This window comes from Terrapene carolina, unplaced genomic scaffold (assembly GCF_002925995.2).
Source record: "Terrapene carolina triunguis isolate 2854851 unplaced genomic scaffold, T_m_triunguis-2.0 Scaffold96, whole genome shotgun sequence".
Taxonomy (NCBI): domain Eukaryota; kingdom Metazoa; phylum Chordata; order Testudines; family Emydidae; genus Terrapene; species Terrapene triunguis.
The window spans coordinates 13,099,785-13,122,027 of NW_020664447.1; positions in this window are offsets into that span (position 1 = coordinate 13,099,785).

The following is a 22,243-nucleotide window of genomic DNA, read 5'->3' on the forward strand; positions in this document are numbered from 1 at the left end:
TGAAGTCAGTATAAAAGCAAATGCTAAATAGTTTCAAAGATTATCATTTGATTTAGGACAAGGGGGGAACTACCCAGTCCCACAGGAAATTCTTGCATGAGGAAACAATGAGGCAGTGGAGTGGATGGATGCAATGCAATGCAAAAGGAGGAATGGGTTTTTTAATTTTATTTTTGCTGAGCTCACTGAACTCATTTAAAATTTATAAACAGAGGTTCCATTAATTGAAAGTAGCTAAGACTAGGGCTGGGATAATGATATGAGAACAGTGTGCAGCTTGGAAGACTGAACAAGGGGACAATGAGAGACAACTGAAAAAGGATTCATACAGAGCAAAGAAGGGAAGGATCATAGTATTGGAGGTCACGATACTGGACAGCTGGAGTAGTCAGATAGCCAGGTGCCAGTCCTACAGGCTGATTTGGTTTTACTATTTACTTGTTGAAGTCCTTTGAAATTGTTTGTCATCCTGATTTAAAACTCCCTTTTACAATGTGTTTCTCTCTCTTTCCTCTCTAGTTTTCTCCCCTGGCCTTTAGGACCCCACATCTCTTTCCCACTCAGGTAGAATGGAGTTTGGGGAATTGATGATGATTTCTGCACACTCCAGCAAAAAGCTGATCCTGGAAGTTATTAGATGACTTTTGAATTTTCTCCTTTATTTTCCCCACCCTGATTTGGGAACATGTTACCATCAGTAAATACCGCAAAATTAATTGGAAGGCAAATCAATTGCGTTCCCTGGGTGTAACTGAGAACAGATTTTTTCAATCTGTATTACATTTGTTAGGATTTTATAAATACCAGCTTCAGCAGTTATTCCAGATGCTTTGAAATTAGCTGCTATGAATCTTTGAAAAAAAGTCTGTTCTCTTTTTCAGAGACTGCTAGTAATTTTAAATCCCATGACGCGAATTGTTGTCAATGTTGCAGCCAGCCAACTGTAAATATTTTTTGGTTTTGGAAGAAATTGAAGCTTGACATTAAAGCACTCCATAATTGAGAGGTTGTCTCTCGGAAAGTTGCATATTATTTATTAGCGGCTGCCAAGCCCAACATGACTATTGTTCTTGTGCTGTCTGCAGTTCTGGTGCAATATATATATTGGGGTTCTGTAAAAGCGTCTACAAAAATGAGTTGGCACTTCTGGTTAAATTTCATTAGTAGCTAGTCAGTGCCAGTTTGTTAGAATGAGTGTGAATATGATGATCTCATATATATATATTTTATGAAGTTTCCTCAAGGACAAATTCTTGGCTTGGTGCCTGGGCACTGTATATTTTACCACCTGAAATTTTTCAGCATGAAAACATTATGGTCAGTGATGTGGCATTGAGTTTTATTTCCTCTTATGGGTTTCGGTGCTATCAATTCTTATCATATTTCAAAGAAATATAGCCCTCATGTTTAAAAACAACATTCTGAAAAGGCTAACATTTTATTGACTCTTTGTTGCTCAATAGAGAATTCTGCTGCCAAATAAATAGCACAGAATTTTACTGGTCACGTAAAAATAAATAAATAAAAAAGGAGCATTTCTAAATACTCAAAGTTTGAAGGCCAGATCCTCAGCTTGTGTAAATCAACATAGCTCCATTGGAATCAGTGGGACTACTCCAGTTTACACCAGCCTTCTGAGGCTACATGTACACTGTGAGCTGGGTGGGGGTGTGTGATTCCCAGCTTGTGTAGACAAAGTCTTGCTAGCTCATTAAAAATAGTGTAGTTACAGTAGAATGGGTGGTGGTGAGTGACAGGATGGTCTAGCCACCTGTGTACAAACCTGCCTGGACTCCGGAGGGTACACATGCAGGGTGGCCAGTCCAGTGACACTGCTCACTGCTGCCCCTGCTGCCACAGCTATTTTAGTGCAGCTAGATCACTGAGATCTAGCATGAGTATGTCGATGTGAGTTGGGAGTCATTCCCATCCCTGCAAGTGTAGACGCAGCCTGAGTGTAAAAATCAAGCAGCGACTGAGTCTTTCATTATCCGCCAAAGATCCGCTTTCTAAAGCTGCATTGTGTATTTTAGGCAGTGCTTTTATCATTAGAAAGTACTAATGTAACGACTTGTTTAATGAGCTCCCAATTATTCAGACTTCAGTTTCTAAAAATGCAGCTACCAGAATTCTCAGACTTGGTGGGTCAATGCCACATTACACCTCTTCTCAGGACATTACACATGCTACCACGATGATTCTGGATGTGTTGTAAAATATTACTGATTGCATTTAAACATGTCACAGGGTTGCTGCTTGCTTTCATACAGACCTTTTACATCCTGTGTTCTATAGCATTTAAACTGCCAGAGTAAGGACATTTAGCAGTAGTGTCAGTTCCCAACAGCTCTTCTCTGGCAGACATTTAGAGCCAGACTGTTCCTTTAAAAGGAAGACCTGCATTTGGGCTCATGCAGAAAGAACACCTCCCAGAGCTCCCCCTCACACAGGAGGAGCATGTCCCCTAAACCATGCATTAGGGGGATGCAGCATCTGCTATCATCCACAGTCAGCTAGCTCTGCAGGCTCATCCTGCCCTCCTTTCTATCCCCTTTGGCATCTTTGAGGATGCTGGCAAGGTGCAGCCCTTGCAATCAGAAGAGTCAGGAACTGCAATTGTGCCTGGCTTGTGTTTGAGTGCAGGTCAAGGGAAGGTTCCTCATGCCCATCCTGCCTTGGCCTTGCAAATCTACAGACGGTTGAGGCACAATTAGTATTTTTAAAAGGGAAGTTTTATCTGTTCAGAATGTGCTTCTCTGAGAATTCAGGGCTCTGCTGAGAGTAACATTGGATGGTTCCATTATGGCAATGAGCCCTATGTATAATAGGTATGTATCATATTTTAACTCTGTCATAGGTAACAGACAAGGAAAAGACCTCCCAGCATCTCTCATGATCATTCAGTCCAGAACTTTTTTAAAAGTAAAGACCAGTAAAATAAATCATCTGTGTATTCCCTATGAATGACTGGGAACTAAAGTCCTCTTTTGACCTACAAAACAGGTATAGTAGTACAGTTATTGGCAGCATAGCTTACAGATGGACCTATACAGGAACTACATCTGGGAGAGGGTCATTCAGGCTCCATTCCAATCATTCTCTGTGGAGACTGTCAATAAGGGCTACCAGTTAGAGATGGGTGCCCTGGCAGTTTTTGAAAGTTGACTCTTGCCTTCGAGGATATGGACTTGAATATCAGATTCAGTTCATATATGCCGTTGGAGAGGAATAATTTCCAGTTACAACTGATTTAGGATGGATTCAAACAAGTGATTTGGTGGTGATATATTCTGGGCTCCAGATCCGAAGCATGTGCCAATCAGCCTAACACCATTGGCTTTCCTGGAGCTACTCCAATTAAATATAGTTGAAGACAAGTTCCAGCCCTATATCTTATCCCATATCCCAGTCCCTGTAGCCATATCATGACTTAAGGGCTAGACAGTTAGAGCTGTGTGCATGTAGTTCCTTGTGAAAAAAATCCACATGTATGTAAACATCTAATTTACTCATTCAGTAACTCCAGCTGCTGTGCAGTTGTGGGAAGTGCATGTACAAATGGAGTGACTGGTGATTTGCAAGTGCAGTTACTATGATTGTGTATGCAGTTGCATGTGTATATTAGTTGCACAAAAGCTAGTGCATTTTTGCATGCACTCTTTTGTGCATGCAGTCAGAAAAAGGCCACATGGGGTTTTACAATATGGCACAGATGCTTTACCATTAATGTTTACTTTATTTTCCCCTTTTTCAGGGGTTGTCAATACCAGCTCTGAGATTTTGATGGCAGTGAAGTGATTACTAGTGGATATTTATACCCTTATACTAATAATGTTCTTCTGTAGAACTGCCAGGAGATAGGCACAACATATATTACAAGTCTCAAATTTTTCACCCACGTCCTGTGTCATCACTATCTTAGCCTGCGTTTTTGAAGCAGTTGCTGGCAAAAACAAAAACAAACAAATCAACAAAAGCCTTAATGATTATTGTTTTATAAAAATCTAGAAGCTGCTTTGTATACAGCACAGCATTAGATGCCAGGCCAAACTGTCAGCAAATAGACAAAGAAAAACAAAGAAAAACAAAACACACATTATACTACTTATTATATCAAATACTGTACTACACATATACTATTGAGGGTTGAAAAAACTGACTAGAATAATGGATAAGTAGAAGATAAATGAAAACAGCTCACAGAAAGACTAAATGAAAAGTCTGATCAGGGTGGGATTGATTTTGGACATAGTAAAATGAAGAGGCACATTGCAGAAGCACATTGTTTCATTTTTCACATTCTATAGTGTCTTTGATATTTTAGTTAAGCAGTTCATATAGGATAATTCTGTGTGAATCAGCCAGCGAAAATTCTACTTGTCCATTTGCCTGGGATGAGTAATGTCTTTTGACTAACAAGTAAAATAACATTCATTCTTTTCTTTATCATCAAAGTAAAGAATAATTAACAGATTTTGCACCTGGCCTAGTAAATTTTCATGATTTTGTGTGATGTTAATATGTGGGTCTTTCCTTATATATTCATTTCCATCTGAGCATTTTGACAGACCATCTTGTACATGGGATCAGAGAAACTAAGATCAGTGAACAGTGCACAAAATGGTCAGTGATGATCAGAAGCGTCACTGGTGATACGCTGCATGAAGAATTTCTTCCCGACACTGGGAATGGACATCAAACTTGATAAGTCATTGGCAGAAGGACAGACATGTTGGATCTGATTCACAATTAAAAAACAAAACAACCTCCTCCCAAAGAGTAATTAACCATCAGAACAACTTGCTAACGGATGTGGTATTGCAGTACCACCGAGGAGCCTTGATTAGGTCAAAGTCCTTTGTCCGAGGGAGTGTACAATGGGGCTCTGACATTGATGAGGTTTCTGGGTGATACCACGTATGTTGGTAAGTTTCTCCGTCATGTCATTTTAGAATATGATGAACTCTCCATCAACTGAAATCTTTAAATCAAGACTGGCTGTCTTTCTAAAATACATGATCTAGTTCAACCACAAGTTATTGGGCTTGTTGCAGGATTTCCTGAATGAAATTCTGCAGCCTTTGTTACGCCAGAGGCCACAGAAGGAGATGATAGCAGACCCTTCTGCCCTGATAATCTATGGGCCTGATTCTTATGTACACCAAGGACCTTTTCCACCACTCTGACATTGTAAAGGGGCCTAATAATGGATATAAATGTAAAGTGGTCTACAGGGGCCTTAATGTAAATGAGACTCAGACCCAGGGCTGCCCAGGGGAGGGGGCAAGTGGGGCAATATGCCCCGGGCCCGCAGGGGCCCCCACGAGAATATAATATTCTATAGTATTGCAACTTTTTTTTATGGAAGGGGCCCCCGAAATTGCTTTGCCCCAGGCCCCTTGAATCCTCTGGGCAGCCCTGCTCAGACCTCTATGAATCTATGGTCTCACACTTTTGTAAATCTGGAGTAACTCCACTGATATCTAGGGCAGTATATATGTGGTGTAAAATGGGTGTGAGACCATAGATTCTACTTGTTAGCATATCAGTCTGATGACTTTGTGCAAGAATCCAGCTCTGAAGAGCAGGATTTACTTTACTCAAATAGAAGACTAAATGTAATCCTGTACTCAAACTTTAAACTTGATTGAGTTTCAGGGTTCTTTTTACATGGTGGATCTTTTAAATTTTGGGTTTTGCTGGCAGAAATGAAGAAATTTGTAGAACAGCCACGATTTAAATGGACAAAGATTAACTTAATTTCCTGAAAATGTTTTGTTGTTCAGTTTTCTATACAGAGATGCTTAGAACTTCCATGCCAATAATCAGTTATTGAAACAATAATGAAAATCTTTGTCACAAAAAGAATATTAGTCTTGAATGCAGTTGCTGTGGATTTCCCTCCTGACATTCTGGAAGGATTGAGATAAATGTTTAGAACAGGAGTAGGCAACCTGTGGCACACGTGCCGAAGGCGGCACGCGAGCTGATTTTCAGCAGCACTCTCACTGCCCGGGTCCTGGCCACAGGTCCGGGGGGCTCTGCATTTTAATTTAATTTTAAATGAAGCTTTTAAACATTTTAAAAACCTTATTTACTTTACATACAACAATAGTTTAGTTATATATTATAGACTTATAGGAAGAGACCCTCTAAAAAACGTTAAAATGTATTACTGGCACGTGAAACCTTAAATCAGAGTGAATAAATGAAGACTCGGCACACCACTTCTGAAAGGTTGCTGACCCCTGGTTTAGAAGCATCAGTTAGTTAGTCTTTTCATATGAAGTTGAGGCACTCCCTGTATTTGAACCCTGGCTGTAAAAGTGATGCCTATGCACCCTTGTCATGTAAATAAAAGTCATTTCTTTAGCCTGGATATTTATCCCTCCACAGTGTGAAGAGTGTATCCCCATACAGGCCATCTGAGAGCCTTTCAGAGCTGTTTGTCTGCTTGCAGCTTTCCATTTGCCACCTCCTCTGCCATCTTGTGATGCGGTACTCTTCCCACATGCTGTATAAATTCTAGCCATTTACTTTTTCTCATCAGGGAACAGCTGCTTCATTCATCAAGAGAGGAAGCATGTCTAGTGGTAAAAGTGGAGGATGAAGAGTCAGGAGATCCAGGGTCTGTTCCCCTTTAGTCTATCATTCACCTTACACATGGTATTAAAGGGGGAAAGATTTTTAGGGTTAGTGTAGTAATGAGTATCAGGGGGCAGCCGTGTTAGTCTGTATCTTCAAAAACAACAAGGAGTCTGGTGGCACCTTAAAGACTAACAGATTTATTTGGGCATAAGCTTTCGTGGGTAAAAACCTCACTTCTTCGGATGCATAGAGTGAAAGTTACAGATGCAGGCATTATATACTGACACATGGAGAGCAGGGAGTTACTTCGCAAGTGGAGAACCAGTGTTGACAGGGCCAATTCAATCAGGGTGGATGTAGTCCACTCCCAATAATAGATGAGGAGGTGTCAATTCCAGGAGAGGAAAAGCTGCTTCTGTAATGAGCTAGCCACTCCCAGTCCCTATTCAAGCCCAGATTAATGGTGTTAAATTTGCAAATGAATTTTAGTTCTGCTGTTTCTCTTTGATGTCTGTTTCTGAAGTTTTTTTGTTCAATGATAGTGACTTTTAAATCTGTAATAGAATGACCAGGGAGATTGAAGTGTTCACTTACTGGCTTTTGTATGTTACCATTCCTGATGTCCGATTTGTGGCCATTTATTCTTTTGCGGAGGGACTGTCCGGTTTGGCCAATGTACATGGCAGAGGGGCATTGCTGGCACATGATGGCATATATAACATTAGTGGATGTGCAGGTGAATGAGCCGTTGATGGTGTGGCTGATGTGTTTGGGTCCTTTGATGGTGTCGCCAGAGTAGATATGGGGACAGAGTAGGCAACGAGGTTTGCTACAGGGATTGGTTCCTGGGTTGGTGTTTCTGTGGTTTGGTGTGTAGTTGCTGGTGAGTATTTGCTTCAGGTTGGGGGGTTGTCTGTAAGCGAGGACTGGCCTGCCTCCCAAGGTCTGTGAGAGTGAGGGATCATTTTCCAGGATAGGTTGTACATGTACATTGGCCAAACCGGACAGTCCCTCCGTAACTCCCTGCTCTCCATGTGCAGAAAATCAGAAAAGCCTTAAAGCACTTTTATTTTAAACAATTAACTTTTTTTAAAAATAGCTTTCTATGTGCTTGCAGAAAATACAGTTAATGCATTTGTTGATTGAAAAATGTCATTGTATGCATGTGCTTTTCATTAGATTGTTTTGCCTCGGACATTATTCTCTGGGTGCGTTATTTATAGATAGCTATATGTGAGCCAAAATTCTTTGACCTCATATGGAATTTAAATGAAAACATGGGTTCAATCCAGGATTCATTCTATATATTTCAGTAGGAGATGTGTAAGCAGCATGACTGAGGAAAAAAAGAAAACCTCTTTAGCCCTGATCCTACAAGTTGTTCCACACAGGCAGAGTCCCACACCCAGGAGAGGAAGGATGGTCTAGTGATTAGGATACTGACTTAGGCCACCTATGTTCAATTCCTTGCTCCACCACAGACTTCCTGTTTGACCGTGGGCTAGTTACTTAGCTGCTCTGTGCCTTATAGGGTGACCAGACAGCAAATGTGAAAAATCGGGATGGGGGTGGGGAGTAATAGGAGCCTATATAAGAAAAAGACCCCAAAATCGGGACTATCCCTATAATATCAGGACATCTGGTCACCCTAGTGCCTTAGCACATCATCTGTAAAATGGAGATAATAGCACTTCCCAACCTCACAGATGTGTTTGTGAGGAAAATACATTAAAGATTATGAGATGCTCAGAATGTGTGGTGCTGAAGGGAATGCAGATGCAGATCCCCACTGACTAATCAGTCACCGGTGGGGGGGCGGGGAATGACAAAGGAGTCTGCTCACATGGAGTATCTTTGTGTCTTTTAGATATTGGTATCTGCACTGATGGATATTTTATAGCTAATTGATGACGTAGTCAGAGAGACAATTTGACATAAATCAGCATACTTGCTTTAGAAATTAAAACAGCAAATGACTGAAACAGTGGACAACATGTTGCGTCCTCATAAACGGGAAGATTCTGCTCTAAATTTAACCAATGCAGCCCCAAATTTAGCCCAAAGTTCTTTTTATTCTGTACACTGTGATTTTTGTATACACCTAAAAATGGATCTCATTTCCAGTAAAACAGACTATTCTGATTTTTTTTTTAATAAAAAATACTTGATTTTAAAAAAAAATACTCTGGCTTCCATAATATATAAATCTGACAGGCTTTAAATTGCATCATTGTAAAATGACTGAATAGAACTGCTATGCTGATTTAAGTCATTTACATTCTCCTCACAAGTGATCAGATCATACCAAAAATAAATGAAGTGTAGCTTCTGGCCAGCTATCAAATCCAGTTAGGTAACCCATTAGATAAAGTATTATGGCTGTAATTAGCCATAACAATCTAAGCATTTTACACTCATCAGGTCACACACTTGCTTATACTTTCCTAGCTGGGAGCTTGTCCCAGGATCGGCTTGATCATTGGTGATCTACAGCAGAAGTTCCCAAATTATGATGTGTAGAACATTTGCTGGTGGTCCAGAGAGAGCCAGCTGGCCACATGATGCTGATTCTCCTTGCTTTCAGCTGAGAAGAACAGAACAGAGGAGATGGAAAAGAAATGAAGAACACAAGTGAACAAAGTGGTTCAATCCATTCTCTCCTCCTCCCCTCCCACCAAGGACAAAACACATTGCACTTGGATAGATAAATTTGTTCTTACTATCACATTTCCATTTGAACAGCAGCTGTAGTTGCCACAAGGATGTTATGCAACTACAGATGACAGGGTCCACAAAAGAATCTGTTAAGATGCGGTCCACAGTCTCAAAATGTTTGAGAACCCCAATGTGTGGAAGGAATTCCTAATCTGATTAGCCCACACTGAACCCCGTGCTCACAGCTAAACTATTGGCTGCTTTTCACCTTCCTTCCTGCTGCTTCATCCTGGATTTTGCAGCCCACACTCACCTTCCAATCTAACCACCTGTCGGGGATGGGGAAATGTCAACTATAACTAACATATCCGTTTCTCAGTTCTTTGTCAGGGGGTGGCATTTTAAGGATTCACAGCTTCCAGAAAATACAGTCAAGAAGGGAAGAAAACATCAAATTCACAGGCGACGTGTTATTCTGAGTTCATGGGTGTGTTTCGATACAAAAGGTAAGTACAATATTATCTAGTTTCATCCAAAGTATTTTATTTACCTAGTGAATTACCTGATTTTTACAGGTGCTGAAGTCAATAGGAGCTGTGGGGTGCTCAGCAGCTCTGAATTCAACCCCTGAATATGGTTGATTGCTCAGTCTCTTTGCATAGTATGCACTGAACTAGATCTTAAAATTGATCTAAGTTACGCAACTTCAGCTACGTGAATAACGTAGCTGAAGTCGACATACTTAGATTGACTTATCATGGTATCTTCACTATGGTGAGTCGACTGCTGCCGCTCCCCCGTCAACTCTGCCTGCGCCTCTCGTCGACTGGAGAGCGCTCGGGGATCGATTTATCGCGTCTAGACTAGACATGATCAATCAATCCCCGCTGGATCAATCGCTGTCCGCTGATCCGGCCGGTAGTGAAGGCATACCCTTAGGTAGTCTGAAATATTTACATGTTTCTGCCTCTTTCTCCCAATCTTTTAATTTGGGAATGTTATGCAATAAGAAGGTGAATGTCATTCTAGATAAATACAATGGAACAGTTCTACATACATGCATCATATTAAAGGATAATTAGCTTTTTGCTTTTGCATTTCCATTTGGTGTTTCATATACGTATGTTCCCTTTCATCTCTGTAGGAAAATAACAGTGTTTCTTTAGTTTGGCTGCCACTAAAGATCAGTGTTGTTGTGGAAAAATGTGCATTTAAACTGACAGTGTGAATGATTTGCAATGGGCATATGGTTCACAAAGTGAAGACTGTAACATTATTAATTGGAAAACCAATTCTAATTCATCTGAATTCTAACTAAAACTAACAGATTTGCCACTGAATGATCTGCCAGATCCTTGGGAGAATAGAGATTGATGTCCCGTCATTGTTATGAACATGCTGCTCCATGCCCTTATTCCATAAATCTATAGGATGATTCATATGAGTTAGTCAAATGGGTAGATGCAAGTTACATTCTAGAATATGCACATTTTAGCCTAGTAAATAAAGAGGGACTCTTCAGTTTTGCATTCCAGATGAGGCCATAGTGTTTTCTAAACTACCCATATGCTACTACACATTCATTTTTGTTCTCCCTGGTCTATAACCACTCAGTCAATTGTTGGCTGTTGCATCCCAACCCCCACCAGTATGTTGTCTATATCTATAGGTTGTCTGTTTAGGTTTGATCCTGATTAGAATCTTCTATTGTAATTCTCTGCTCCCGTTTGAAATCCCATTCACATCTGTAAGACCCCAATCAGGGACTGAAGCTTTAAGGTCTGATACTATATCTTGAGTATAGATAGACAGCTATGTCCACATGAAATCCCACTGACTTCTGCTCAGAGACAACAATTTGCCTGCATGCAGCAAGCTGCAGGACCCGAGCCTTCATTTGTAAGCACTTCAGATACATTTTTTGTTTCTTTTAAAGATTAATTGTTTTCTTCCTTATTTAGTCTAACAGAAAAATACTTCTCAGATTCCTACAAGTCTGCTATAACTAGGACTATAGGACCATGATTTTTTGTTGTTAGGTTCCTGTAACGTGTGGATGTACACTGTGTCAGCCTTATGTGGTATTTAGATGCTGCATGTGATTATTAGAACTGGGAGCACTGGCTGTTGGGAGTCTGAAAGGACAGGAAACAGGAAGGAGGGGGGAGGAGTTGAGGAGGCTGGGAGAGTTACAGGGTGTGTAGCTACAGCTTGGAAAAGAGACTTCCACTGTAAATAAAGTTCTGTTGAAGTTTGTTAATACTTTGCCTGGTGGATACAACATTTTGGCGACGAGGATGGATCTTCTGCCTCTGAACCCACCTGCACCCTTTCTGCAAAGCCCAGGTGAGCCTCCAATTGCTTTTATTGTCTGGATCCATATGTTTGAGACTTATCTGCTTGCAATCAGTGCTACAGAGATTTCTGAAGTAAGAAAGCGTGCTCTGCTAATCCACTGCCTTGGAGCAGAAGGGCAGCGTATATTCTACACTTTTCCCCTTGCAGATGATAAATATGAGACTGCACTCACTGCATTAAAGAACTTTTTTGTGCCAAAAGTGAATGTAGTAGCTAATCGCTACAGATTTCGCCAGCGTGAGCAGAAACCAGGGGAGACTATAATGCAGTATATTGCCTCCCTGAGGAGTCTGATTGCAACTTGTGACGTTGGGAATATGGCAGATGAGATGATTAGAGACCAGCTCATTGAGAAAACAACCATGCTTCGTGTAAGAGAACGCTTACTTCTAGAACCACAACTTACACTAGAAAAAGCAATAACCATTGCTACTCAGATTGAGTCAGCTACAGCTGAAGCCAAAATAATGAGCAAGGGTACAGGAGGCCCAGTCCAGACTGTGACTTCTTTGCAGAAAAGTTCACTATCACTGCAGACAAACAATTGCAAAAGGAAAACTAATGAAAAGCCACTGAATCAGCGAATGCAAAATACAGTAAAAGCATGCTTTCGCTGTGGATCCCCACAACATCTTGCAAGCTACACAGGATGTCCAGCAAAAGTAGCTCAGTGCAATCATTGCAAAAAGATTGGGCATTTTGCTAAAGTATGTCGCAGTAGCCAGTTCAATCAACAGGTGCATGCAGTTACAATACCAGATGTTACTGTGCTGAGTGTAGACAAAATCACTACTGCACATATTCCAGAACAGATAAAGTGCACCGTAAATGTTTCTGCCATACCCTCAGGCAAATCACACTCTATTCAGCTAATGTTGGACACTGGCTTAGCAGTATCTATACTACCTGATTCCATCTATTTGCATTACTTTAACAATGTGCCTCTTACTGAACCCAAACTTCACTTGGTATGCTATTTGAAAAACCATATTCCAGTACATGGCTGCCTGCCAGCAATAGTTACTTTTGGTGATCGCTGTGTAACTGTGGAATTCTACATTGTTCACAAAGGCACTCCTATCCTTGGCAGAGATTTATTAGCTGCTTTAAATCTCAGGGTAGTTAATGGACAAATTGATCTTCCTCAGCAAAGCACTCTTGAGGTACACACACCAGTTTCAGCTGGGGTGAGGAGAAACTCAGCTGTGTTTATGGGTTTCTGCATAAAGTTAAAATGCGGAATAATGTGTTGCCTGTACGACAGAAATTACGGCGCTTACCATTTTCAGTCAGGGAAGCTGTTTCAGAGGAACTTAGAAAACTTGTTCAAAAGGACATTATTGAAGAGATTAACTCCTCGGAATGGGTTTCACCTATAGTAGTGACGCAGAAGAAGGGTGGAGACATTCGCCTTTGTGGGGACTTAAGGGAGCCAAAGAAAGCTATTGTGATTGACAGCCATCCTCTTCATCACATAGAGGAAGTATTTGCAGAACTCCGTGGAGCAAAGATGTTTTCTGCTCTTGATTTGCAGAGCGCATACCACCAGGTTATGTTGCATGAAGATAGCAGAGACCTCACAGCATTTATTACACATGAGGGACTATTTCGTTTTAAACGTGTTCCATACGGTCTCGCATCAGCCCCAAGTGCCTTTCAAAAAATGATGTCATTGATTCTGAAGAATCAACATGGAGTTCAGTGCTATTTGGATGATATTATTGTGTTTGGAAATACTACTGAGGAGCATGACAATAACCTGCAGTCTGTACTAAACTGCATCAGCAAAGCAGGCCTCAAGCTCAATAGGTCCAAATGCAAATTTAGACAAACTGAACTCTCCTTTCTGGGGCATACAATTTCACAGGCTGGACTAAAACCTGATCCAGATCATATCCTGGCAATTTCAAATGCTCCTCCTCCAACAGATTTGCAAACCTTACGTTCCTTCTTGGGTCTTACCTCCTGGTATGCAAAAATTCATTCCCAGTTATGCTTCTGTCATTGAACCGTTACGAGAATTACTACGGAGAAGTTCAACCTTAGTTTGGACAACGGATGCACAAGTTAGTTTCGAAAGGGTGAAAGATTTGATTGTACATGTCCAGTACTTGCATTATTCAGTCCCGCATTGCCCACAATTGTAACTACTGATGCTTCTGATTATGCACTTGAGGCTGTCCTCACACAACTTCATGAGGACAACACAGAGAGGACTGTTGCATTTGCTTCAAGGACACTAATGCTGAGAGAAAATATTCTACAGTTGAAAAAGAAGCACTTGCTTGTGTCTGGGCTACTGAAAAATGGAGAACTTACCTGTGGGGCCGCATGTTCAAGTTGTGCACAGACCACAGCCCTTTGACAACGTTGCTCACCACGAAAGGACTGGGAAGAGCAGGATATCGTATTGCTAGATGGTCTGCAAGACTACTTTCTTTCAATTATGAACTGGAATATAAGCCTGGAAACAAAAATGTAGTAGCTGATTGCCTTTCTAGCCTGGCTTTGCCTTCACCAGATGGTCCACCGGAGGATGAGGATGTAGTAGTTGCGCTTATTACAAGCACTCTTACTGCAGTTACAAGAGAACAATTTCAAGCTGCTTGTTCAGCGTGTCCAATTCAACAAAAATTATGGGAATTTCTGATAAAGATGGCCCAGTAACCCTAAAAACCTTGACCCAGTTTTGCTGCCTTATTTTAGAGTTCGGGATGAACTTTCTTTGCTCGATGGCTGTGTGCTACGAGGTACATACCGGCTACTTGTGCCAGAAGAATTACAGTCAAAACTCATACACCTGGCACATGATACTCATCAAGGAATTGTGAGAACCAAACAACGACTACGGGATCTGTATTGGTGGCCAGGGATGGACTCTCAAACTGAAGCACTCATAAAATCCTGTCACTTGCCAAATGCATGATAAAACAGCAGTGACATGTACCCCTCCATTACAGCCTGTTCCTCTTCCTGTATCTGCATGGGAAAAAGTGGCGATTGACATTGTAGGACCCTTTGATACTGCTCCAATTGACTGTCGTTATGCCATCACTTTAATAGACTATTTCAGCAAATGGCCTGAGATAGCGTTTACATCGCAAATTTCTTCTGCTACAGTAATTAAGTTCCTCTCTTCAGTTTTTAGCCGGGAAAGTAACCCCAAAGAACTGGTTTCAGATAATGGTAGTCAATTTACTTCCCTGGAGTCTGAAACTTTTCTAGCAGAGAGGAACATTTTACACAGGAGGTCATCCCTATATTACCCTCAAGCCAATGGGGAAATCGAACGGTTTAACAGAAGTTTGAAAGAGAGTTTGCAAACAGCTAAACTGGAAGGACGATTGTGGATACCCTTCACTACTGATTTCTTGCAAGCATACCGGGCTACACGACATGCCACAACGCAAAGATCACCTGCAGAGATACTTCATGGGAAACAGATGACTACTAAACTGAACATTGCTGGATTGTTAAAGGCACAACCTGATGCCCCAAACAAGGATGATGTGAGAAAGACAGTTGAACAGAACCAAGCAAAGTCTAAGGCTTTCACAGACAAATGGCGGGGTGCTAAGGAACCAAAGTTTGAGTGTGGTTCCTTTGTTAGAATACGAAAACCTGGAATCTTACGCAAAGGGGACCATAAATTCACAGCTCCTCTTAAAATCATAGAGAAGAAGGGACCTTACACCTATCGACTTTCGGATGGGCGGGTATGGAATGCTTCTTATCTTGCACCTGCCTATGCACCAAGAGGAGATTATGCCAACACCCAGTCTGCATTGGATGACTTCACTGTAGAACCAACACAACAAGACATTGCACTGGAACCGGGGCTTGAGAGACGGCCTGTCAGACTCAGACAAGCACCTGCCTGGACTAAAGACTATGTTATGTAGTATATACAGTGTTTTCAGTGTAATATTCCGGCCAACAGTATAGTGTCTTGTTTCATGTTTGTTCCTGTGGTTAGAACAACAATGTTTATTTTAATTTGGAAAGTTTCTTAAGAGAGGAGGGAATGTGGTATTCAGATGCTGCATGTGATTATTAGAACTGGGAGCACTGGCTGTTGGGAGTCTGAAAGGACAGGAAACAGGAAGGAGGGGGGGAGGAGTTGAGGAGGCTGGGAGAGTTACAGGGTGTTCAGCTACAGCTTGGAAAAGAGACTTCCACTGTAAATAAAGTTCTGTTGAAGTTTGTTAATACTTTGCCTGGTAGATACAACACCTTACTACTGATATCCAGTAATTCTGTCAGAATCTCAATGTCTGGACTCTGGTATGCTCATTAGCCCCAGCTAAGTACACATCATTAGAGTAAACTTGTTTTTTCTAATATTTCAACTTTTCATAAAACGTGTTGTTTTGTTCTCAAGTGCATATTTATTCCATTTGCTCATTCTTGCTCAATTCAATTAGCCTTAGATACACAGCTAATGTCTCTCTCAATTTACTGGTTTTCTACCTTGTTTCATCAGCTTTTTAAAGATGCCACTCTGTTGTGGCAGTTCTTCTTTCCACAATGAAGTCAATAGGGTTTCTCTAGATTTATATAAGTGTTGCTGGGATCAGAATCTGCCATGGCATCCTTTAAATATCCTCTTTCTTTTCCTTATGTGTGCACAGAGATAGAATTTACATTGCAGTGGAGTGTGAGGAATCCATAGTCTCTCTTCTACTCTTGTCCAAGAGACATGGAGTTTACAGTGAACACTGTCTCACGGATCCTGGATTATAGGGAAGCATAATATTTTTGCACCATTGATCCTCAGGAGAATGCATTGACAGATACTGACTTTCTTATTTTAATTAATCTGTTCCTGCTTTGACACTGCATCATGAAAATGAGGACAGGCATTGTTCTAAAGTGATTGAGCCCAATTCTGTCCTAGGTTACACCTGTGCAATCCCTTCAACGATAGTGGGATTACAGAGGAATAATTGAGAGCAGAATTTGGTCCATAGACCGAAAATGACTGTTTTCAATTTGTATCCTTCCCAAGAGGAGAAATCCTCTCTGATCAACTCATTGATTTATTTAAAATAAAACAAAATTAGTCACCTTTCTTTGCCATTCAACACTGCTCTGTAATTTTCAGTTTTTTGCCCATTATTTTAGAATTCTTGTCCTTTGGCCTTGATCCATGTCCTGTGCTCTTCAGCTCTTTGCCCAACCTTCCTGGAAAACTTCTATAGAATACAATAAGAATTAAGGCCCAGATTCAGCAGCCCAGCCCCATTCAAAGGGCATAAATGGGACTAACTGGGAAAATGTCTGTATTATTTTTTAGGAACATTAGGTATGACCCAGTTTCCCTGTTCAGTTTTATATTGCTGCCAGACTGAATGCATAGAGTCAAATCAAAGGATGCTGTAAAGAGGGCTTATTAATGAACCAAGGAAGCATAAAACAATGAAACAGATAATACGGCTTCTTAGGTGCCCACTTCAAATGAGTTAAGACAACAATGGCTGGGCAAACAGTTGGGGTAAGAACCTGTGTGTCTGGGACTATCCAAATTAGAATCTTTTTCTCTTCCAAAGCTGTGGTTTAGATCAAAAGACCCCCAGGGGTTTAAAAAAAGGTACCCCTGGCAAAAAAACAACAACAACAAAAAAAGTGTGTGTGTGGGGGGGGAAGTGGTCAGCTCAGCTGGAAGCAGACCAACACACAGTGTCAGCATGCAGTGAGGCTGACACACAGACAACCTGACTTGAGAGTCAGGGTCTGGAACCAGTGAGCTGTGATTTGGTACCAAGAGAGAACAGGGGACAGCAAGGCTAAGTCATATCTACCAGGAGCTTGAGGGGTATGTCAAGCTTAGGCAAGACAATGTGCCTATAGGTCTCTTAATTTTAAATCGCTTTCTCTAAGCTTTGTGTACCATTTTGGCAAATAAATCGTACTTTGTTCTGGAGAAACTGCTTTTGTGTCACTGCAGAACTCGAGCAGAATCCAAATCCTGTTGGATCTGCTGGGTAAAGTGGTTGATAACCTGGGGTGTATAATCCATAGACACAGTCAGAAAGTGGTTGGATTGCAGGATCCCATCCCAAAGAGAAGTGGAGGCACAGGCCTGCCAAGAAGAGTATACTCAGGGGACTAGAAAAGGGTCTCAGAAGGAGCAGCCTACCCAGGGATTGAGACAGTAAGCATGCGCTTAAGTCATGTTGACTGCAGTAGGACTAAAGCACATGGTGATGTCCTTTGCTGAATAAGGATGGACTTAACTTGTACTTAAGTTTTGATAACTTGGTATCTAAGCCTATATGGGTACCTTTACACTGTGAAAAAAAATCCGCAACAGAGCTGCAACTGGCCTGGATCAGGTGACTTGGGCTTACGGGGCTTGAGCTGCAGTGCTATAAAACTGCAGTGTAGATGGTTGGGCTCGGGTTGGAACCAGGCTCTGAGACTCCCTCACAAACATCTAAACTGCAGTTTTATAGCCCCACCGCCCCTTGAGCCCATGTCAGCCGATCTGGGCCAGGCGACAGTCTTTTTTTGCAGTGTAGATGTACCCTAGGTTTCCATAAAGCTGACCTGAAATAAATATAACATTTAAGATAGATACCTTCTCCATCACGTTTTTAACCATCCCATGGAATTCTATAGTGGGGATATAATTCTCTATTATGTTTTATGGCAAGGGAAAATATACAAAAGTTGTTATTGTCTGTGTGACATATTTTATAGGCTGTCTGGCAGTTACCTTCCTAAGTCCTTCCCCTTCCTGTTACCAAATCTCAACAAGCCCTGAAACACGCTTACAATAAAAAGACAATGGGCCAAATTCTGTCCTCATTTTATATGGGTCCGATTTCTGCATCATCTATGGATTGTATATGAGAAGTAACTGCAGACAAATGATTGGTTACTTTCCCTGTGTCAGCTGTAGCATTCAACTAATCCTCAGTTAGCAAAAGGTCTTCTTTTAAGAAAAAACATAGTTCTCCTTTGGCCCTCTTCTCCACTAGCTGGCTCTCAGCCCAATCTTAGGTTTTGCTTCATTTAATCCATTTTGAATAAAACCAACCTCTTGCTGTACTCCATCCAAGGTAAACTGCTGCTCTTTTCAATGTGCGAATGTCCTCACCACTCTGACTCCAGCTTACCATGGTGAATGTCAATGAGTTTGCTAGCGTGGAGGTTCTTGCTCGCTGGAGTTGAAATCTCTGCCGAACAGCTTGCTGCACTTCTTTTGTTAACTCCAGTCAAAGCATTTGATAAAGCTATTCTTCAACTAGGGCTGCTGTGCATTATAAAGCAACATTCACTCTATTGTCAAGTCTCAGACACTGAAAGGAGATTTTCTGGTCTGTAACTTTTGGTTCATTTCTGAATCTTTGTAATTTAATTATCTCCGCCCACTGGCCCCTTTTGGATTATGGGTGGGGGGATAATGGTTCCCTCCCCCTGCAAATTTTCACCTTGTAACAGCTGAAATTTGTCAAGAACTACTAATTGAAAATACCATATAATTGCAGTGTGGTCATGTTATTGGCACTCTGAGAACCAGGTTTTTTACATTTCCAATCCAACAAATTTACATGAGCAGTCCCATTGATTCCACTGCCTGAAGTAGGACTACTCATGTCAGGAAAGTTTGTTTGTTTTTTAAGAAAAAAAAAATTCCATCTTGGCTTTAATTGCATCTTATGGAATGAACGGGTGCCGAAGAGAGGGATTCTCATCTCTTGAGATGAATGGTGCAGACTGGGACAGTTTACTAAGGGCAGGTCTACACTACCTGCCTGAATCGGCGGGTAGAAATAGATCTCTCGGGGATCGAATTATCGCGTCTCGTCGGGACGCGACAATCGATCCCCAAATCGACGCTTCTACTCCACCAGCGGAGGTAGGAGTAAGCGCCGTCGACGGGGGAGCCGCGGAAGTTGATTTGCCGCTGTCCTCACAGCGGGGTAAGTCGGCTCCGATACGTCGAATTCAGCTACGCTATTTGCGTAGCTGAATTTGCGTATCTTAAATCGACCCCCCCCCGTAGTGAGGACGTAGCCTAAGCCTTTGCTGCTGTGGTTTGGCTGGAGACAGTCTTTAGCCAGAATGAGAGTGCTACAGCACATCACTTAACAATGGAAAGGACATACCTTTTTAGCTAAGAGGAAGAATAGAAATTTAGGGTTAGATCTGGAGTTGTGCCAGAGCCTGCTTGGTATAACTAAGGAGAAGAAGTTGCAATGGTGGCTGTAGACTAACTTTGTGCTTCTCTGATCCTCAGGGTTGCTGAGGGCTGGAGGAGGTCCCAGAGGAATTTACAGTAGTCATAGGTCTCTTCTAAACTTTAATGCACTCCAGGGATTGCCAGAGCACAGTATACTCCAGCCATGTCCCTCAATTACCAGCATAACCCCTTGTGCCTGGGAATCCAGGGGAAGTGACTGTGCTAGCTGAAATTTTTTTCCACATCGAGGAAATTCTCAACTGCCTCATATCCCCTTTGCTATAGTGATCCAAAAAACCTAGCCCGTACATTTTTAAGTATGTTGCTGTCTTTCCAGGAGCCATTTATAATCTTCATACAAATTGTCCCAACATCAATCTGAAACACTATCTGTGCCTATGAATGCCTCTGCTGTTTTCTCAGGTTCCTAAGGAGGTTCCACTTGGAGACTGGACTTCATTAAGTTACTAAAGCATTAGCAAATGTCTGTTGAGGATTACAGAACCACAAAGGTCAGCTAAAGATTGAAAATATACCAAAAGGACCTAGTCAGTTTTTTGTGTGTAAACCTGTTTCCAATGAAAAATGGCTTTTCAAGCAAATCAAAACAATTAGTGGAAAATGTTCACTTTATTTGAAACTTTCTAGTCTTCAGAAAAAAATCAGAAATCCAAAACTGATCTTTTTCGAGTAAAAATTTTCCAGTTTTTAGCAACAACAACAAAAGCAAGGGGGCTTGGGTATTTTTTAAAACCAAAACCTGTTTTCAGAAATCTGGAAAAACGTTTAATAAAAATGTGGGGAAAAAATTGGGAAATTTTGGAAAAAATTATTTTAAAACAATTCCCAGAAAGACAAATTTCTGACCATCTCTCACCTCAAATTGTGAGATGTTCAGATAGGGTGCTTCTATACAAAGCATGCTTGGGAACAATGCCAAATGACTGAGAAAGGGTCCCATAACTCAAAGATGTCTGAAGGGATTTTTCTTGAACTTTCATATCCATCCCTGGCTTAAAGTAAATATGGAAAGGTCCAGACAAAGGAGAATTTTTATAAAGTTTTCAGAAAGTGAATACAGGGAGTTATAATGGCAGACTGACTTTAACCTTAAATATAGTACCTGCTATTGCAATATTTCAGTGCAGCAGTTTCAGGTTTCCAGTGGATGAAGATTAAGTAGCTTTAAACTAAATTATAGTATATATTACACTGTGCTAAGGGATGCAGTGAATGAAGGGAATTTCTAGAAAATTGGCCATCATTTTAAAGTAAGCTGATATTGAAACACTTCAGTTTTTTTAAAACTGAATTTAAGGAACAACTTTTCTTTTATTCCCCTTCAAAGCAGAAAGGAGGACAACCTCCCCCACCCTTCTTAAATCCATTTGCACTTTAAAAGCTGCAAAAAAAAAAGAGTTTTATATTCAAGGAAAAAGTACTCGCATATCAGAGAAATATTAAGAAATGTTTTTAAGTGTCTCCTGAATGACTACATTGGATCTGCTATTGGATGAAGGGAAATGATTTATTTAAACCTTATTCAGTGGTGTACAGTACAGATGGGGAAATGTATATGGCATAAGGACCAGATTTTTAAAGGTATTTAAGCACCTAAAGGTAGGCACCGTGAGAGATTTTCTAAAGCCTCTAGGAACCTATTTTAAAAAGCTGGCCCTGAGTCTGATTCTGAAATAAATGATGAGTGATAAGTTCTCAGTGGTGCCCAAGAGCAAAACCTTGATAAGCAGCTGCATGCCTGGACTGGCAATGCATGCAGTTCTGAATGAAAGAGTGAGGAGAAAGAAGAGTTGCCACGATAAACTGCATTTTTTTGAAACTCAACTTTGGGGTGGAAAAGGAATCCTCAAAAAATAACTGAGAAGCAAAGGCATTAGAAGAAATTGTCATCATGAAAAGACATGTGACATCCTACTCTTTCTTCTTCTCGTTAGTTTTTTTTTTTTGTTCTCATTACTCCTTTGCCAGTCTTGCTGCCTAAAATCAGGTGGCTCACCATCTCCTATCCCACCTGCCACTTCCTGACACCTGATTCAAGGGCTTAGATTTTACCCCAAAATGTCTGTCACACTAGCATGATATTGAAAAAAACCAATTACATGCTTACAAATATCTGGAAATTTGACTCAACAACATCCTGTCATCACTGCTTGGCAATAAGCTGTCAATTACTTTCCTGTTCCAGGAGTGCATACATTTTAGCCACCAAAGGTATTTACCTCAGGCTATTGCCAGCTACTTTTCTTGATCTCGGTCTCTTTGCAGTGGGAGGTTTTTACCCCAACACATCAGCCAATTTTTTAAAACCATATAATTTCACGAATACTTAGAAAATTGTTTGAACGGTGACAATTTTTGTATTATTATTGGTGGCGGTTGCTATAGCCACCGAATTTCATGTTCTGCTGCAATTTCTTTGCTTGGGTTTGTAAA